Raw genomic sequence first — 20,933 nt, forward strand, 5'->3', positions numbered from 1 at the left:
CACCTTTCTTATGTTAGTGACAACTCCCAGTAAGTTTTGCTTGAGATAAAGCCACATTCAGATTATCTATTCAGCCACATATAAAAGTTATGTGACCATGGCTTTTTAAGAAAACAGAAGAACAAGGGCTCTATTAATATTCTCTTACCATGTAAATAAAACCTCCTGCTCATGGCCAAACAAAGCAATAACACCACTTGGCAAAGAAGCTTAGATTCAATCAGGTGAATGAACATACTGGACATACTTTGAATTTGTTCTTGAACAAAGATACACTGAGCATGGTTCACTACCCTCCTGTGCAGTTCCAAGCTGCTCTGTCTGTGTGTGCGTGTGAGCGTGCCTGCCTGCGTGTGGGAAAAAGAACGGAGCAGAAGCCGTGAAGAGTTCATACAGACTGTTTGGGGAGAGCCCTCTCCAGGAATGCTTTTTCCCAGCATATTTGGCACTTGGACTGATCTGGTATTTTCCAAGAGCAACAGAGCTGGCTTTTCAGATGCACTTTTGTCATAGCTAAAAATAACACTTAACTCCGACTAGGACAACATGTTTATATCCAGCACAGAAGGAAACTCCACCAGCAGCAGGGTCATCAAGTCAGACTTTCCCCTTAAGTGGCTGATGACATTTTGGCATTCGGCTCCCTGGAGCTTTCCCCAGCATGGGAGACTGTTTGTGGTGGTGTGTTAGTATTCAATTTCACCAGTGTTTCAAAGGTTGGGCATGTAAAGCTAGAGTCCAACATCTAAGCATGGGCACAGAAAAACAGCGTGGTATACAGAGGGACTGAAGTACTGAAGCCCAGCAGCTCTGGAAACAAAGTCATTATTGCAGACATGCGTAAAAGGTGGAATTGTGACTTTTTGTTGATATAAATTAAAATGGTGACAGTTACTGGGAGGAGGGATGAGCAGAAGCATGGACTCCAATGCTGATGAAAGCAAAACCAGCACATGTAAGATTTGAAGGTTAAAATTGCCTTGCGGTAGGCTCCAGGTAGTATTTGAAACCCTAAATTACTCCACCAAACAAAATCTGCAATCTCCTGTAGCTCTGAAATGGACAGCTGAGGGTCTTCTCAGCTGTACCTACTGCACGTGGCTGAGCCAGGCAGCCAAAGCAGGGGGTCAGCAGCACTGCTGACATGAGCACAGTGAACTCAATGCACCCAGCAGCCCAGGTACAGGATGCCCATGCCACGAGTCCACCTGCTGTGGACCAGGGTCCTCACAGCCTTTCTCACTGATGTCTTTCAGCCTTCCGTCCTTCTCCTTCATCACAGCTTGGGGCCAGCCTGCTGATAGCCCATTCCTGCCATGAAACAGGGTCTGTGGCTGCCATGAGGCAATCCAATGTTGGGGCAGCAGACAGGTTTCTCCATTCATTATACAGGACTGTGGTACACGTCTCTGCTGTGGCACAAGTCCCGCTGTCCATCCCTTTGAGCTTAACTAGCTCACCACATAAAGCTGACAAAAAATGCAGAGTTATAAAATGGTTAATGATGAAGAGGTGATATAAAATCATTTTCTCATTAAGGGTTTCCTGTCAATATCTTATGGCAGTAACACATGCGGCCATATAATGTAGTATAACAGACACCCTCTATGGAATAAATAATATTGCTTCCTATACAGATCTACAATTTCCTGTTCGCTTTCATAACCCACCATGCTTGATAACACCAAAAAGCCTGTAAAGAGATGGCAGTGCTGACCCATTCAGGACTCCTTCTGCCCTCATTCTTCTTAGGAGGACACAAACACTGGTCATTTGCTTTCATTTGGCTCAGAAACCCAGAGTATGCAGGGGAGAAAAACCCTATTTATTTTTTTGATCTATTTTCTTACTCATTTATTGAAATGTTATGCACAAAGTAGTTAACACTGATTTGTCAAGTTTTTTTTCTGAGAAGAAAATCTATTCTCACTTCTCTGGGATAGTCCAGATCTTTCCTTTCTTCCCTCAAGCAAAAATCCAAAAGAGACAAAGCAATGCTCCAGTCAGCCACAGAGGAAAACCTCCCCTTCTTCACAGCTGAAATACAAGCACATAGTCTGCTCCTTTTCATCCACAAAGGGAAACATTACCTCATCATGCAGCAGTCACCATCACTGACTAAATTCAAGATGTTGTTTATTACTAAAAGTCCTGACCACCTATAAAGAAACTAAGATCAAAAAGTCATAACTCAGAGAATGGGAGAACACATATTGAACATCGCTCTATATTGGATCTTTAGTCTGTACATATATATGCAGGCATATGCCTAGAGGAAGAGGAAAGAGAGAGGAAAAAATGAGAATCCAGTGATGGGATGGTTTGCTCCAAAGCTGCTTTGCCACTTCCAAAAATATCTGATCTAATAAGAAGTATTTCCTTCTCCTCCAAGCCTTGATTCTTTCTCTACCTAAAGTAGCCATGTCATCACTTCTGAAATGTAAAATCAAATTGCTTCTCTGAAAGCCTAGCTGAGTTCTGGAATCATGTGTGTAGTTGAAGCAGTCCAGCTATTTGACTGCCTACTTGTATTTGAATCACAAGTTTAGTGTGAGCTATACAAAAAGATTAACAAATGGCTGTTAGAACTAGAGACCTTGAAACTAATTCTGTCTGACACTCAGAAAAAAACCTTGCTCTGCTAATTGAGCAGAGCTCGTTACTTCTGAAGTAGGAAAGTTTAGCCTCAGCTTGGAGTAAAACATACAGCAGGGTATGGAAAGCAGTAGACGCATTTGAACTGTTACACTTCAAAGGGCTAAGCACCGATTGATCTGTTATTGTCTGAAGATGGCAACTGCTCAAAGGCAGAAAGAAACTGCAAAAGTTTTGAGTTTCAAGCTTAAACGTGGGGTTCTGAAGAGTTTAGCTTTGCACTGACTGATTAAAGTATAAGAATGCGGTAAATACATTTTAAAAGTTAAATTACCATATGGTCATAGCTAGAGGTGAATTTCAAAAGTAGCACACGTAAATAGTTTCTTGCTGTCTGAACAAATAATTCTACAGTTAAACTAAGTCATTTGGTAACTGGTAAAATTGACTTCTGCTTGTAGTCAGTTACTGAATGGTTCTGCAACTCATTTCAGTAGCCCCAGGATGAAACTCTCTATCTGCCACGCATATAATCTTCAGCTGATAAAGATTATGTTCATATGGTTAAAAGCAAAATAAACAACAACAAAAAAAGAGCCAGCCACCAGGTTCTGCTAGCCATTAAAAGAAATTGCCATCTTAAATGAAGAAGCGTTGCAAAACCTGGAATCAAGTTTGGCACCTTTAATCCAGTGTGTCATCTGTGCTGGAAGAACTTTGGAGAGATAGAGAGCAACCCATGCAGTCCAAAGCTACTTCGAGTGCAGACATCATTCTCTTTAGGCAAGTAGGATTTGAACTTTGGAGTTACCAGGAGCAACAGTGCAGTGAAAGACTGGACTGGGCTGGAAAATTCCTAATTACCATCCTTTTTGCTTATTACCAAATAGCTTTTAGGTCTATGCAGGCTACAGGAAGTTTCTCTTTGGTGAATTCTTCCTGAAGCCCGGTGAATGTTCCTGTGGTTTTGCTTTCACTTTCAACCGTGGCCAAGAGTCAGAAGTAGTACAAGCAGGAGAGGAAAACTTCTTGGCCTTAGTACCGTTGTCCTGTGATCCTTAGGGGACAAAGAAATTCAATATCCTCAGGATGACCTCCCCTTTTCAATAGGGATATATTTCAAGTTCAGCCCACAACCCCCTAATAAAACCTGTTCCCTGTTGCAGTCATGGAGTATGTTAAATATTAGCCCAAAAATTCACCCCCCTTGGTTTTTACAAAGCAATATCAAGAAGAAGATAACATATGGTAAGCACTGTTTGGTGGATCCCCATGGGTGCACATTTCCCATCCCTGACACAGATGGCAAGTAACACAGAATCCTCCATGACCCATTTTCAGATCCATTTGTTACCTGTTTCATATGCTTGTGTAAAATAGGCAATTTCAAGCTGAGAAAAAGCTTGCCATAGTTGTTACTGGATTAGAGGGAATCTCTTTTTCAGCTCATACAACGAATGCATTTTCTGCCTTTGAAGAGTCCCAGGTTAAGCCTTAGTCTATGGGCAGGACTGTATAGAGTCTTTGAACCCCTGCAATTGGTGGAACATCTGCTATTTGGCAGGGGAGAGGCATCCAGCAAATGGTACAGAGTGACTTGGGTTTGGCAAATTCAGTTTAAAGGTCAGGGACAATACAAAGGTAGGACAAGTCCCAGGAATGAGAATTACTGGATTCTTCACCTACAGAGCCGAGGCAGACGATGGCATAGGCTGCTAAACTTGCCCGCTCCAGTGGACTCACTTATCAGCTGAGGAGATCAGTACTTTCAATTTTTGTGGGCATGATTTAAGTGTGAAGAGCCCCATGATGGAATGGGAAGCAGAGGAGAAGCAGCATTTTTCTTTCCTTATTGAACATGGATCTGCACTTTTCCTCGTCTAGAAGCATTGAAAAATCTTCCCAAAGTTCAAGAGAGTTCTCAGTCTTGCCCTTGCCTGAAAGATCTTTTTTATTGCAGCAGAGCAAGGAAAAAGTGCAGCCTACAGGGCTTGAGCCATAAGAGTTATCTACTTAATGCTGATTAAGTACAAGGCAGTTTAAGTTGAATTTTTATGTAATTCAAAGAAATTAGCTAATGGCCCAGAACCACAAAAATTACAAAGGGAAAACCCAACTCCAAAAGTCCCATTTTTGGGTGAGTGAATGTGGTACTCTCAGATGACCCGACATTGGTTTTGCTTACAGTGCATAGCCCTGGACTACATTTGTACTATACCTGCCACATTGTATCTGAGTACAAGCAGGTCAGAATGGGTGTGAGGCTGTTTAAAGCAGGGATCTTGCTAGATAGAAGGTGCTTAAGAAGGATTGCTTTCCTGAGAGATGGACATCAGTAGCTCAGACATCATACACTTCCTATGAGGCTTATGCAAGGGCATGTGCAAAATTTCACATGGCTGTGAAGTTGGATGCTGAGCTGCTGAGGGGACCGAAGTCAAACACAGCATAAGAAACATTTGAGCACAGCACTCTGGTCAATATTTAGTGGTTGGGATTCATATTGCTCCTGCAAGGAGGCATTGGATTCAGAAGAATCTGATTTTGGCAAGACAAAGGAAGCATTTTCAGCTTACACTGATCTGACTCAGTTTAATGTGACCTTATATTCAGCTTTCAGAGTTGGCTGTGTGTTCCTCAATGCAATTCTGTCTTGGAAGTTTATATGTCAAAACAAGAGCAGAGATTAAAGACCCCAAGTCTGTTCCTTATTCAGATTCAGTTGGTTTTGTTTTCTGGGCATCTCTGAGCTGGAATTTGCTAACAGTTCCCTCCTAAAAGTAGCTGATTTATATATAAGATCTTCTGGCATCACTAGGTTCAATTGAATTGCAGTCACTGCAAATGGTCTGATAAAATCGGACAGTCGGATAAAAATAAGGAAATCGCTACATTTATCCTGGTTACTGAGCAAGCTCAATTTCAACATGGTGAAGCAGAAGCCAGTGGTTACAATTACTTTTCTTTCCTTTCATGTACTTTTTAATATTTGGGTTTAAGATGGAAAATTACAAATTAATAAATCTGCACCAAGTCCAGTCAAGACTCTCTATAATAATATTATTCATATCTCTATGATTAACAACAGCTGGAATACATTTTAGCAAAAATATTAAAATCTGCATTGTAGAATAAGCCACATGGAATCACTGTCATTTGAGGAGGGGGAAAGTTTCCATAAAAGCTACTGGGAAAGGAATATGACCTTTTTTAAATTTCTTTTTTTTTTTTTTCTCTTTTTTTTTCCAGGTGACTTCTTTGGCTTTTACTCTTTCAGGCAGCTACAGCTTTATTTTACAGTGCTTAACTTTCTAGTGTTCCTGTTGAACAATCACTCCAGATAAAACAACACATCAATCAGTCACTCCGGGCACTGCTTCTTCTCACTAGTCCTCTTACACCAACATGTATTGAGGAGCTCTGGCTATGTTAAAGCAAAGGTAAGTTCTCAAGCACAATTACAACAACCTAAGCTGACACTGGTGCTATGCTGGCTGGAAAGCTATCACACAGGTCTGCGTTTCACCTGCAAACACCGCCATGTGCTGGCTGCTGTTTTCCCAAGGTGTTAGACAAATTCGCAGACAGCTAATAGATCAGTTAAAAATCAAAGCAGTAAACCCCTGTGCTGCTTCTCAAAGGAAACAATTTGAAAAGCTGATTGAGAAGGGCAATATCAGGAGGAAGTGGGATGGAGAAAGAGGCATAGGGGTGATTGGAGTAGCTTCTCAGTGCTCCATTTCCCTTTTCCATTGTTTCCATGGACCACACATCTAATTGACCCTCAAACTGGTAGTAGGATAAAATGAATCCTCTCCAGTGATCTTTGCTCTTCAGCCCTCATGTGAGTCTGTTGCGGACAGGTAAAACACATTGCAATGCTTGAGGAATTTTTAACAAAAATATTAATCCCATTCTGAATGCAAGTGATTATCTAAGTATGGAAGCACCAGAAGGACCAGTAGAAGAAGTGCTGTGAGAATGCTAGGTGCAGATGGCACCTAGGTTATCAAGATGCCAGCACATCTATGTACAGCTTATCAGGACCTCCCTAAACTGAAGACAGACTATAAACCAATAACCTAAAGAAGCAATACGAGGAATAAAAGAACAGGCTTAGGGCCATCAAACACCCGGGTAAGGAGAGAAAAATAAACCCTAATCCAGGAATGAACAGGACGAAGAGCACAGGAGGGTGTGAGAGCATGTGCAAATCCTGTTTTGTTTTGGGTAAAATCACCTTTCTCTCCTACATTAGCTTACCTTGAGCTTTGTCACATTTTTCCTGCAGTGTTGCAAAATTAGTTTTGGGGCTACAAACGTGGCAATGTCAGAGTTAGGAGCCATGCATGCTAGCAATACTTACACACCTTTTATGCATATGAATGCAAACTCCTGGCTTGCTTGAAATGCTCTGGGGAGACATATGTGTGATTTTTCTCAGTTTTCCTGAAGACGGGTACACATGTGTGAGCTCAGGATTTTCAGCTTCTCCTGGTAACGGGGACCACAGAACTTCCTCCTTTCAGAGTCTCTCTCCAAGGAGATGAGCTCTCTTGCTTTCTTATGCCCACTCCCACTCTCTTCACGTGTTTCAGCTGATTTCTCCTGATTCCTCTCCAGCTTTCTTTTTAGTCAGTAGGAACTTGTAACCTTTGAATTTCTATTGTTATAAACAAGTTAAAAAACAAGTTATTGAGCTTTGCGTAGTTGGGAGCTTACAGAATTTCCCATGGCTTCAGCCCAAAGCCAAAAGTCATCTGCAGTTCAGCTGAAAGACTCCTAAGATCCCTGCAATAGGAGTCTGGAAGCTTTCCGGACCGCATTTGGAGCCTGGAAGATGTAGAAATCAAAATAAACCATGGTTTGAGAGCAAATCTAGCGTGGTTGCTGTTACTAAACCTGCTTTGCAACACCCCTCTGTAGGGTTTTCTGCCCTCTATAGCAGACCCATTGCAGCACATTACACCTGCCCTTTTCTTCTTCCATTCCTGGGGCATCACATTAAATTCAGGGGCCTGATTTTAGGTTCATCTGACCTCACTGCCATGTCCTAGGTCCTTTCTAGTTTTTTTCTGCAGGCTATCTAATGGCTATCAGAGATGCTCATGGCCCAGCATATCTTATTACTGAGTTCATGCCACAGCTCTGTTCCTCAGGCACAAAGCAACCTTTTCTTTTGCAGATGAGAGGTCATGTATGCTAAGACAGAACTTCCCTGGAAGCTGCTTCAAGAATAACGAGTGATTCCCCCCAAGACCCGAGGATTTTTGTGACCCTCATCGTCATCTTCTCAGCGCAAAAAGACTAACAGTCTCCAGTATAAACAAAAAGGATAATAACAGCAGACAAACCACTCCATCAAACCACAGTACACCTCTGTACTCTTAATCCTTCCTTGGGAAAAGATGGAGAGAAAAAAATTCATTACCAGAGTCAACATCATTTATGCAACTACTGCTTAAAGAGATAAATTGATAAAAAGGGTAAAAGCATACAAACCTCACGCTGAGTAGTTTCATAGGGGAAAGGGCTGGAGAGGAGCCTGAAGGAGCGCTCGGGTACAGCCCAATTTCAATGAAGTGCTGCAGAGATCCACACTTCGTAATTTGGGCCTGTTTCTAGTTATCTCTGCGTTTACATGGACTGACAATTGTGAAGAAGAGCAAAATCCTAAAGATGGGTTTAGTCTTTTTTGGCATGAGGCTGGTGTCTGGCATGGGAAATTAATCCATGCTAAGCTGCAGTAAGCTGAGCTGCTGAGTTTGTATTCCTGTCACTGAGACTGCTTATACTCACTGATGGTCTATAAACTCTTATTAGTCAGACTTGACAGTGGGTGACACCTTGATGAAAAGAATAGCCTATGGATCACCATCCATTCAATAACAGTTTATAAAAATGATATTAAATGAGCCATTTTTCCTAAGACCACATACCAAAATATTTTGGGGTGATGAATGAAATGATACTGAAGGACTTTTTTCCCTCAGTTTTTTCCTTTCGAGAAGGGGATCAGAAGGTCCCTGGGTGCTTTGTCACTGAAATAAGCACATCTGTCAGCTAAAATGGCAGCGCTATTATATTTAGTTTCTAGAAAGAGTTCCTCAGACACTGAGGTCTTGGACACCACCCAAAAGATTTGCTCTCTGGACAGCTGAAGCAGAATAAAATGAGAGGGGAAAAGTAGTTCACAGCCACAGTTAGCATTTTCATTTTATTCTGGATAACCCATGGTCCAAAACGTTGATGAGAACAGACAGGCTCATGAGGGGTGACTTGACAGGAATCACATTCTAATTTCCTCCATAAAACTTTGCAAGCTTTTCTCTCTCCAGTGGCCACCTAGCTGTTGTTGCCTTCTGAGGGCCTATATGATCCTCCCTGTGAGGAAAAGCTATCCCAAGGCATTTCCTCTTTCCTTTTGCAAGATGCAGTCAGAGGATCCCATTAAATCTTTTAATTTGTTTAACTGCCTTCTAATTTTGCAGACTCCCGTCATGCCATAAAAGTGACTGATGAATGACAGGGCCCTGCTAGGTTTGGCTGGGATGTAATGTGAGCTCCCAGGGCTGGAAACAATAAACCTCAATTTTCTGCGAAATGGGGACATGCCAGCCCTGGCTCCACCACACCCTTTCATTTTGTTAGCTCTAGTTCAGCCAGTTACAGCTGGATTTTGTTACATTTCCTATCATTATAAGCCTCTGTTCACAAAGGTAGGAGAGGATCTTCCAGGTAGCTCAAGGTCGCTTTGGAAGAGAGTTGATGAGTGCTGTGCTAGGGGACTTGCTCTGCGTGTATGGAAGCCAGTGTACGGGTTGCATAACAACATGGCAAAGGCTCATATAGAGCAGCTCGAAAGAGAGAAAAATTCCAGATTAATCAAACGGCAGCCTCTCCCCTCCCACACTGACCTTCTCTGGAGCTGCCCCACGCTGAAAATCCCCTCTCTCCGTCTATCTGTGCATTTTCAGAGGACTGCGAGCTGGAAAGAACAAAGAAAGAAACATTGGAGTTTGTCTTTGAGCTGTCATTGTTGCATGCTCGTTTTGGAAACTAAGTGACGCGATGTTCATGCCACATTTCAGCTCACTGTCATTAACACAGTCAGGCTGTGCTGGAAGAGAAGCTTCCACAAAACTCAATACTGTTTCCTTAGCGGTGTAAGTAAACCTGATCAGACCTGACTTCCTCCTGCAGAATATCCTCCTCAACAGCCAGGCAAAGACAACTATAAACATTTTCACCTTATCAGGCCGTAAGTAATCTAATCGGATCTGGAACATTTTAATTCATAGTGAATCAGTCCATGTGGCTGAAAGTGTCCCTAAACACCTGCAACAGTGAGCCTCCAGCTCTGCGGAGGCTCCTTATTCCACTCTCCCACTGTGCCATCAACTGCAGGGACACTGACCTCCGACCGGGACTCAAGAGGCGTTTGCACCCAGGCCTGGACCTTATTACAGCCCCCCACAGAGCTGCGGTCCCTCACACCTGCCCAGTGAAAGACTCCTAGTCCCAGGGGAACAAGGCAAAGAAGTAGTGGAAGAAAGCAAGCCTTGGCTTCATTATTGAAGCAACAGAGGTATAGGAAGGTTCAGAGGTGAGCCCAAAGCTAGAAAGGAACTCAGGCAGAAAATACAGGCAGAAGGTGAAAACACATCTCCTGATTTCAAGGCCATCTTCTGCCCTTGAGGGTACACAAGGATTGGAACAATGATTCCTCCAACCTTTCTGAAGTTTTCTTAAAGGCTTTTTCAATCTTCACACTCCAGGATTTTGAGATAGGAGTTAGACAGGACTTGCTTGGGAGGCAAAATCCCATGCCTTCCCACTGATGACCTCAGGGCACAATCACCTGTAAATCAACCCTAGAGCAAAATCCCTATCGGGGAATATGATAGGATGCCACATTGCTATAGCATCTTGCAGCAGCCTGTGCTTGTGTCACAGTCTGAGAAGCAGGAATGCATATGCCCTTACCGTGACAGCATAGGAGATTTGGGTTGGTTTTGAATAAATGATTGATAGGGCAAAGGCAACTACTGGGGAACAGGTCAAATACAGCTAATGAAAAAAAGTAGACCCAGTCAGTGTCCTGTTATATCACTTGCTAATAGAGTAGTGTTTAGCAATAGCTTGTGTGTTGTAAGGCTTAAGGTTATCAGCAGAGTGACTGCAGAGAGCTAGTTAGAATTCATTCTGCATCTGTGACTCTAATCCAACAATTTAGATGAAAACATGTACTCTGCATAGGTGCATGGCATAGACTATTACTATCATTAATATAGTAACAGTCATAATAAATCACATATTGAGTGTGTTTGTTATTCTGAGGAAAACTTAATTATCATTTCCAAGCTGGCAGCATTTGATTTACTTTCTGCTATCTCTGAAACTATATAATTAGTTCCCAAGTTGCAACTCCTGCAAAATCTCTGCCTTGTTGGGGGTTAGGAAACGCGGAATTACAGCTGCAGCCATCGCTCTAGCACAGATATCTTTCCCTTGAGAATATTAATTTTCAACATAAAAATTAAAAACGAGTCAAACTCCTCTAAAAAAGAGGGAATGCTTGGAAGGCGCCTCTCAAGGAGCCTCCCCTCTCATTGCTGAGCTGTCTTTGGTAAAAGGAGCTCTCTAGTGTCCAGTTGTAGTACTGCAGTTCAAGAAGATGCTAGGCACATGCAGCCTAATCAAATAGATCTGCAAATGGAAGGCTTAGGTCTCTTCTTTTAGGTACTCAGTGCTAATAGTAATGTGCAAAGTGTTACTTAAACATCACTATCACCAAAACCAATGCTGTACTCAAAAGTTTAAAGGCATGTTGCAGAGGTCTCCTTCATTCCCACCTATCTTTCTCCACCTGTTTCTTAAAGGAACTTCTGCTGTGCTGATGGAAGTGGCTCCTGGTTGGTCTATGGGGCAAGGATGTGTGTGTGTGTCTGTGTGCGTCTGCCAGCATCCAGGCCGTGAAAACAGGTTTACAATTTTACTGTGCTCCTCTCCAGAGGGAGCAAAGTGCCTGCCATGTGGGGATCTAAGGTCATGTGCACATACTGGTCTGAGGTAGTATATTTGGTATAAGTGAATGCCCAACTGCAACTGCTGGCTTTTAATGCAGGCACCTGATTAAGTGAATTGGCTCATGCTGGACAAAACAAACCCATAGTCACTAATCCTAGAAAGCAAATTACAAGGATGATGCATGGATAGTAGTGTACAATGGCAAATAGCTCCTCTAGTCTTTTTAAAGTGAAGACCTTAGCATTTTAATTAGTATTTAGCAGTAATTATGCCGGTTTGAGTACATGCTAGAATATCGACTCATTGTCATTACACTGTTTTTAATGCTTGCATTTTGTTTTTTTAACATATTACTGATGAGCTCACTAATGTTGATAAAAAATGAATTAAAAATCTATTTGGTTATCACTGGATACTACAGATGGAGAATAATGACAAATTACCAAACTGAGATTATCTGCAAATATTATGAGAGATACTGGAAGCTCTTATAAAATACACCATATTTTTGAATAGCATTTTGCTATTGTGGTACTTCCCTTGTGAATTCTGTGGTTTAATATTGCAAGCATGAAAAACGATGCCATAGTTGAAGCTGTGCCACTGAAAAGCACCATCTTGTGTTTCCTATGCTCTGCTTCCCACAGCAAGGCTTATTCTACAGCAGAAAATAAATTAAGATGTCATAATTAACTAAATGTGTTTTAAAGGCAAGAAATCTGACACAGGGTTAAGTTGCTCACCTTTAATCACTACAAACAAAGTGACAGTGGATTTTCTGCAAGTTACTGTGAGCCAGAGGCTTAGACCTTTTGCCTTTAGATGGGTTTGCAGCACTTTTTAGCTTCCCCCATTATTGACCTTCATTTTCTGAGCTCAGCTTGCAGAGAAGCTGTAGATTTAGTAGCTGAAAAAACATCCCAAAAATATAAGCCACAAACAACAAAGAATCCTGCCAGATTCAGATCAATCATAACAATAATAGGTTTTTTTCTCCACTTAGCACTTCAGCTCAGTATTAAAGTGATCACTCTTGATAAACGCAAAACCTATCAGTACATTATTATGTCTAAGCATCCTATGGAATATCTAAGATACAACAGCCCATTTTCCCCTTTATTTTTGCAAACCTGCAGGCATGGTGGCAAAGGCATTACCATTCTCCCAGCTTTTTTACCAAATAAAACAAATTGTTGTTACTTTCAGGCCAGGAAACTAAAGCAAAGGGTTTCTTGCCTCCTCAGAGAACTCTGTAAAAATGTCCTCTGGTGCCTAATTTCAAAAACTTATGTCCCATTTTTCGTTGAGATTTAGGTAGGAAGGGAAAATGAAGATTCTGTTTGAACTCCTGCATAATGCAGGGTGCAGAATTTCAGCAAAGTCAATGACTAATTTCAGTTTTATTTGCAGTGTTGGGTCCTTGCAAGGCACAGAGCTCTCACTCTCCCTGTGCAAACAGGTGCTTGCGATGGATCCAAACCTATCCAGAAGCTCGGCAGATGCCTCTCTGAGCCTCTTCTATGTTTAAAAATGGAAATGAAGCATAAAACCAGGTGCTTTCTGTGCTGTCCCAAATGACGGGTTTTATTTTCCTTGTTAAAACACAGTTTACACATCTTCCGTTTTATCATTTTTGACCTGTTTGCCAAAAGCAACTCCAACTCTGATGTGAAATCAGGCAAATCTCTGTGCCACTGGGTCAGTTTCACATTTACATCCCAAACCGATAGCAAGCCTGGGCCGGTGGCAAAGGACCAAATAAATAACCCTAGAAGCTTTGCACGTCCTTCACAACATCAGATTCCTAAATATCAGGCAGCTGCAAACAGGATGTACCTAACCATTTGGGTTTCATTTGTGTTTTTCTGTGCATTTATGTATGCAGATTTATGGAAATCTCCATTAAATGAAAGTTTGCAAGTGAAGTAGAGTATTGTTGTTTCATCAATAGTTTCAAGCCAATAAGGTAAGTATGTAGCTAATGCAAAACTTAAGACACTGGGATACTCACAGCATCTACCTGAAATCACAGAGTTACAGCCTGAGGGCCACCAAAATTCAGTGGATACTTCAGAGTACAAATCATAATTTTTGGACTTGCACTGACTGTATAGAAGAAATGTTTTTATTTGTTTGAAGTGCCCTTTGAAAAGAAAATAATGTTTACTACAGAAATAACAGAAAGCGTCCATCTTGCTCTCTCAGCTCAGCTGCGAGATTTTACTCTTCTCAGTGAGGTGCAATATTTACTTCTGTGGAGACTTGTATCCCAATACACAGCTATGATAACTGTGTTGTCACACTCCCCATGCACATAGCACATAAACAATATTAGAAAGTCCTAAACCAAGTACAGATGCTTTATGATTTATACTAACTAAGAGCCACTTCACAGAGCAAGAAAAAATGTGAATTGGTCTGCTTAGACCAGAACTTTGGAAAGAAAGTGTACAGGTTAAAAAACTTGATTTCTAGTTAAAAACTAAATAACAATAATAATAAAGGCAATCCAACTAGCTGGTTGAAAAGTTCTCAAAAGAATTGTGGGGACCTTCCCTTGCCAATGAGCTAGATATAACAGCACACCCTTTAAAGCTTCTACTCACCACCTTGCAAGCTTGCTTAGATTTTCCTGTGCTCTTGTTTGGAGTTGCTAGGTTTAGTGTGGGCATCACATCTGAATCCTTGTAGTCCTCAGCAGACCTCCCCCAGCCAATGGTAGCGGCAGGGTAGATTTCCTACTATAGGGTGGTGGGAGATGCCAAAAGGCAAAGGATCTGGCCTTGTTACCGGTGTTGGTGTTGACAGTGAGTCACCCAGCTGCCTCTGCTGAAAATTAGTCTCTCTGTCTCTCCAGTCCTAATGAATATTGATGAACTTCACAGCATCAAAAGAAGCAAAGGCAAGACAGCTGTTTGAGGGGACAAACACTTCAGTTCTGGATTGGGAAAAAAAGAGGCAGACAGAGGAGTGGTTGTGATGAGCCAAGACAGTCTTCTCCCTCATTTGTCAAAATGTGATTTACAGACACACTTCCATTCACCCCTGTGGCTGCCAGTTTCCACATCCCATGTCCACAAATCTCTCTTGCTAATTGGATAGGCAATATGTGGGCTGCCTCTTCTATAAAAAGCTTCCCAGAACTGGGATGCTTCCCAGCTCATTTTAATAAATCATGACTGTAATTAAATTCTTTTGCTGCATATTTCTGCAATAAAATCTGTATCATTCACTTATTGGCCTTCTTTACTGTCCAGCCATCACTTTGTCTTGCTTCTGAAGCTACCTTTCCTGCCTGGTCATTTGAAGAATGTCATTCGCTTTGAATTCCTAATCTAATTCATTTGCTTTTTCCTTAACCTCAAGCGTCTCCTCATTCTGTCCACCCCAACAGTCCCACTAGTGCCTCTAGCCACTGTCCCTGCCATCAGTGACCACTTCAACTCACCTTTGATAGTTCTGCTCAGTAGGGGTGTCCCAATGCCTCCAGAGCCATTTCCACCAGCATGCTGACAAGTGTATCTAAGGCTACCCTTTCCCAGTGGCCAGCTGGCAAAAGCACTTATTAACAAAACCCCTTTGTCGATGGAATTTGATCCTCTTCTTTTGGGGAAGTGTCTGTTCTCCTTATGGGCTTTCACAGGTTTAAACACACTTACAAGGGTTATTGCAAAGCAAATAGTAACAATCTCCAAGCAAAAGACTGCCCCAGAGCTTTGCCAGACTCTCCACAAGAAAGTGCACGCTGGAACTGCATTGCCCTCAGGGCTGTCTGGAGACGTCCAAGTCTTGTAGTGAGGGGGCACAGAGCCCCTGAAACACTTGTGCTGGTTGCAGTGAGGAAGAAGTCAGAAGGTTAGGTTTGCCAAAGTTCCTCATAGCTGTTATTTCCCCTTTACACAGGCAGAACTTGGGAGGGGAAGCCCCGAACTGGATGCTCACTCTCTTTTTGGGTTTGGGGAAGGGGCAAGGCTTGGAGGAGCCATACCAACTAGGCTGGCAGCTGGAGTACCAGCTATCTAGATGCAGCCTAGAGCCATCTTATGACAAATAAAGGGCCAGTAATGTCAGTCGTGATGGGCAGGCACTGCTTTGACTAAGCAACAGTTTTCATTATTTGTTTTGCAAACTTACCTGGTCAGAAGCAAAAAATCCATGCATTTGGAAATTCTTCCAAATTTCTTCATAGGAGCTGCAGGTTTGAAGCCTCAGATGGCCAAGGGTTCTTGCTGGATTATATCTGCCAGGACACCCCACGGTAGCTGCACCCCATGCCAGCCAAGCAAGGGGCAGGATGCGGGTGAATGAGGTGAGGTTTGTTCAAGCCCAGACTCTATCCTGTAATGGAGACTATGGTACAAGGCATGGAAGTCACAGCTCTCAGACACATTGTGGTTGTGGTCCCCAGCCAGAGCTCTCAGCCTGCTTCTGCTTTTTGCTACAAAGTGGGGGGCTGGATAGAAATTGATTTTCTTTTGTTTTTAACCACCAATGTCAGAATTTCCCATGGAGAGAAAAACATTTTCTAACCAGTTCTGGGAGCAAAAATCTTGAGGCATTGGAGCATATATGTTTTAAGTAATTTGCCTTCTGACCATGGCAAAGGCTGTGGGTGCAGTTAGGAAAACACAGGAGTCCCAGCTTTAAATCTTATTCATCACAAAACTCATCTTGATCTCATTTTCCTAAAGGTCCTGTCAATTCTAGTGTCCAGAGGTAATAGGACTGATCTTAGGAGCTATGACATCACAAAGAAGAAATGAATTAACTGAGAAGCTGGATGGGATATGGGTCAGATAAAGCAGTGTAAACATCCAGTCTTTGCTTTGAAACAACCAGTGTTTCAAAGACATGAATGTGTGAAGCAGCATCTCGTTTTGCACTTCTTCAGAGAACTTACCAACTTCCTTTTATTTTTAAACAGGGCCATTTTTAAAAGGCAGAGTCCTTTGTCTTTCACTGCCTCAAAAGCATTGTGTAAAAAGTTTTAATGTGTAACGCTATAATGTAGGGTTCGTTTTATACTTACAGTTGGTTTCATATTCAAAATAGATTGAGATATGCCTTTTTTGCATAACTCCAAGCTCAGCTTCAAACATATAAGTGGGAAAAATTAACATTAAAATGAATCCTTAAACTGCAATTACTTGGAAGATGCAGAGCATGAAGCATCCAAATGGCTCTCACTCAATGACCGAGTTGAAATATACAGATCAGTACTGCAATTTTGTCACCAGCATTTCAGACTCAAGAATGTGGAGGCTCTCCCCTGCTCCCAGCTTAACTCTGCTGTTTGTACTCTAATGCAACCCAAAGAAACAAATAGATGTCCAAAACACTTTTTCCTCAAATGTGTTTCCATTAGGCTATGATCTTCCTCAGGCCTTATGAGGGAACAGGAAAATACTTAAGATTGCAGGGGAGCTTTACAGAGATGTAAAGGTTTTGTATGATCGTTAGTAATATGAAGTAAGTAACATTTACACTGGCATTGAAAATGCAACTTCTGTGCCACGGTATTATGATGTAAAGATGTATTATACCAGATAAAAGAGAAGTAAACCCCTAGTATTTTCTACTAGGTAAAAAAGGCTTTGTTGAAAGAGGCACTGGTGAAAGTATCATCTAAATTCTAAGAGAGAAAATTAATTCCTTTTCTCTCTATTTATTAGAAAGGGCATATTCCAAATACACCAAGTAATGGAGTGAGCTAAAATAAAACATTACAGTGCTGTGTTAGTATGAAAGCAGAGTGTCCTTGCCCTGCAAAAGGGTAGCAGAGCACACAATCAGTGTGAAGGACCTCATGAACCTTTGCCCTCAAGATCCCCAAGTTGCCCAACTTCCTCTAAGATAATTCACAGACCATTACCAAGGAAGCAAAAGTGACAAAGCTATAATCTTCCCTCCTCTCTCTTTTGTCTTTCTGACCAGCCTTGCTAGTTTTAAGGGAAAGTGCAGGCATGAGGAAAGCTCACAGCCGCTGAAAAACCCCTGGCAGAGGAACACGGGCGAGAACGGACTCCAGGAACTCCAGGACCTGTCAGTGAGAACCAAAGGAATAACCTCATTAGCTGGCAGCAAGTGCAAAGGCTTGTTTTTCGTGTGGGTTATCTGCTAGGGGAAAAGGAGCAGGATGTATTTGGCAAACATATACGTTCTCAGTGCAATAACACGTCACGGCTGCATTCCCCTGCTTTTCATTCCTGGCTTCAGGTTTTATTTCTTCTTTCCTTCCATATTAATTTGCAGCTTCTGGGCAGGGTCTGAAGGAAGCCGAGTGCAGTAGTCACGAGTGTGACCTTTCCCTTATCACGGCCAGGGTGAACTGTGGCTGAGATAAGCAGCCTGATGTTCTCCAGGCCTCTGCTGCAGCTCTCCTACTGACCTCATTTGGGGACTAATGCCAACGCCTCCCAACAGCTCCTGGTCACATTCATCTCAAAGAGCCTGTGGTCTCCTCTCTGCACTGCAAAGCAGGCTCTTGCAGTGCACCTTTTAAATGCCTTTGGAATTGTCTGATACAGACGAAAGCTGTGAAATAGTAACCTGCGTACTGATGGGAATGCATTCATCAGCTTCTCCTTCCGAGGTAGTTTGAAGGCGTTCCCACCTCTCCTACAACCAAGGGCTTCACCCTTTTGGTTGGATCAGAGCCACACAAGCAGCCATCTGATGTTTGGCATGGGCGATGTGACCAGAGGGTTCTTCGGGGGAGCAGGGGCATGCAGTGGGGCACAATGACTGACTGGGAACCTGCTGACTGAGAACACTTCCACAGTCCTGATCATTTTCAGTAACTTCTGGTTATCTCCGTAGACATGTACCACAGTCCTATCTTCTATTCCAGGGACTGGAAGAAAAGTGAAGGAGTGGGAACCCCTAATGCGAGAACAGGAGTGGTAACAGGTCTTTTTATTTTGTTTTGTTTCCAAAATCAGTTTTGGGGATCAAATAGCAATTATGATTACAAGGCAAAATGAATACACCTCATATAAAATTTGTATTTAATGCTGTAAGGCAAAGGGTCACATCTGAAAGCTCTCATGTCTGTAAAGAGTTAACTTCCTGGCCTCTCAAGTGCTGAACAGAGAACAACCACCACTTCCCTCGACCTGCTGGCTGTACTGGTATGAAATCCCCCTATGTCTGATGTGTTTAGAAATGTAGTATTCTTGACTCACGTTCAGCTTGATGTCCATCACGACCTCCAAGGCTCTTTTTGGCTAACCTGATTTCTAGTCAGCCAGTCCACTGCTTGTACTGTTATTATTTCCTAGGTGCAGGACTTTGCATTCGTCTTCTTGAATTTCATGATGCTTCTGTCATCCAATTTATCCAGCTTGTTCACGTCCCTCTGGATGACGAAAGGCTGCTGCCTTTCCCTCTGGCATATCAGCTACTCCCAATATACAAAATAACTGGAAGCAATATCATGAAAGAGATGATAGTCACCTTAATGGTACTGTATAAACTCAGACTGGAGCAGGACTGACAGTTATGCTGCATTTATCTTTCTACTGGAGAACACCCTGTGCTGCTGTCCTTCACGGGGTAGTTGATGCCCTTACTTTTGAAGATGAAACCAAAGGATGATGTGGTTTATAGAGGGAGCTTACAGAATTCCTCTGAGGAGATATTGCAAGGACTGGTAGAATTAAGAGGTGTTTTTATCTCTACCTCCAGTCCCAGAAATCACAATTATTAGCAGCAGCCCAAAGCATGAAGCACATCATCTAATCTGGGGAAAAAAGATGCTCTTTCCTGTGACCTTAACTCAGTCATATAGGTCAGGCAGCAAAAATGAGCTGCTTAAAATAACATCCAAGCTAAGCTTCACTGCTCCTCTACATAGGCAGTTGTCCATAGGAAAAAAAACCCAAGCCACAAACCACCAAACAGCTCCTCTTCAGAGCTGCTTATTCATTCCAACAAAACGACAACAGCTAAGTAGCAACAAGCAAGAGTTAAAGGGAAGATGATGCTGCATTCTTAGTCATGCAAAACCTAAATACTTATTGCTTAGAGCGAAGGGGAAAATGGTTCCTCTCCATGAACTTTCCTGACAGCACTATATCCACCTTTCTATTTCACTCTTGGACACAGAGCAGCGGCTTTTACTTGGCCTATTTGGATTGTCTATCACAGCACAACAAAACACTATGCAGTAAATCAATGCAAATCAATTCTTAAATCCATTAGAAAGAGTCAAAATGTATGCTTAGAAAAATCCAGAGAAAATTAGAAGAAACTTACCCCTCAAAGGGAAACATGGGGCAGCTTCCAATGTTAAGACCTAGTGTGAGGCATCCCTGCCCATGGCAGGGGGATGGAACTAGATGATCCTAAGATGCTTTCCAACCCATACCATTCTATGATTCTATGACCTGGAAGGCAGGAAGAGCAACTGTGAGGACTCACCCATCTGATGGAGCGCGTTGGCAGCCTGTCCTGGGGATGGAGACTCCTGCTGTCACAGTTTATTCCATAGATAATCCTCTCTTGCAAAGGGCTCACCTCTGAGTTGAGCTTCTCTAAACCAGGAGACTCAACCCCATTTTCTTAATTTTCAACAATTTTCTGGGTTGAGCTCTAACACAGGTGTGCCTGAAATGTCCACAACAAAAAGCTGTTGGACCAGCACCAGCAGAGTTACGGTACACATACTTCCTACAAACTTCCCAAAAGACATGCTAAAAAATTGAATTTGGGGAAAACAAATAAACAAGAAAACTCAGAGAAAGGTCCTCAAAGCTCACACAAACCTAAAGGGCTCAGGAACCTGTAGTGGGCTGTAAGCAGAACACCAACCCCTTCCTGGCAGCTCTGAGTGCCTCACTGCTGAAGGTGGTGGTGGTACTTTATGACTTTCTTGTGAGGGCTTCTGGTCTATGGAAGTCATTCCTATGGTAGAAAACAGCCCTTCTGCTGGAGTCAAGATCAAGTAGTTTTGCTCCGTTGTTTACTTTAGGCTGTTTCCTCAGAACAATCCTTTTGTGCATGGCAATTTCCTTGGGGTTCCTGCTTCCTTGACTCTGCTTGCATATAATCTGAATATCTACCTTGCTTTCCAAAGAGCATATCTCTCTCTCTCTCCAGAGGCTGAGCCAACCTGATCATTTCTTCATTTTCACTCAGTGAGCCACTAAATCCAGGGAATAGAGTCTGTATAGTGGAAACTCACTGATTTGCTGGCTTCTAGACCTACCTGAAGGATATCTTTTGTCCTGGTTTTGCTGCTAGGCCCACTTTATATTTTGGATGCAATGTACACTGTGCAAGTGCTGTTGGCTAGTTATCCCTGGGAC

The 20,933-nt window shown here is 42.4% G+C and overlaps 1 long non-coding RNA gene across 3 annotated transcripts; it reads right to left on the reverse strand.

Moving 5' to 3' along the window:
• Window positions 1-278: 278 nt before the first annotated feature.
• LOC115604825 lies at window positions 279-20,226 on the reverse strand. 3 transcript variants are annotated; one of them, XR_003990423.1, is made up of 6 exons: window positions 20,047-20,226; window positions 18,810-19,046; window positions 14,232-17,665; window positions 9,513-9,583; window positions 6,966-7,258; window positions 279-1,469 (listed from the first exon to the last, which is right to left on the reverse strand). It is a non-coding gene; the product is annotated as an uncharacterized LOC115604825 (long non-coding RNA). The 3 variants fall into 3 exon arrangements; XR_003990422.1 differs by having other exon boundaries at window positions 19,882-20,226; XR_003990421.1 differs by having other exon boundaries at window positions 18,810-20,226.
• Window positions 20,227-20,933: the final 707 nt, after the last annotated feature.

The sequence above is a fragment of the Strigops habroptila genome, chromosome 3, assembly GCF_004027225.2.
Source record: "Strigops habroptila isolate Jane chromosome 3, bStrHab1.2.pri, whole genome shotgun sequence".
In the NCBI taxonomy this organism is placed as follows: domain Eukaryota; kingdom Metazoa; phylum Chordata; class Aves; order Psittaciformes; family Psittacidae; genus Strigops; species Strigops habroptila.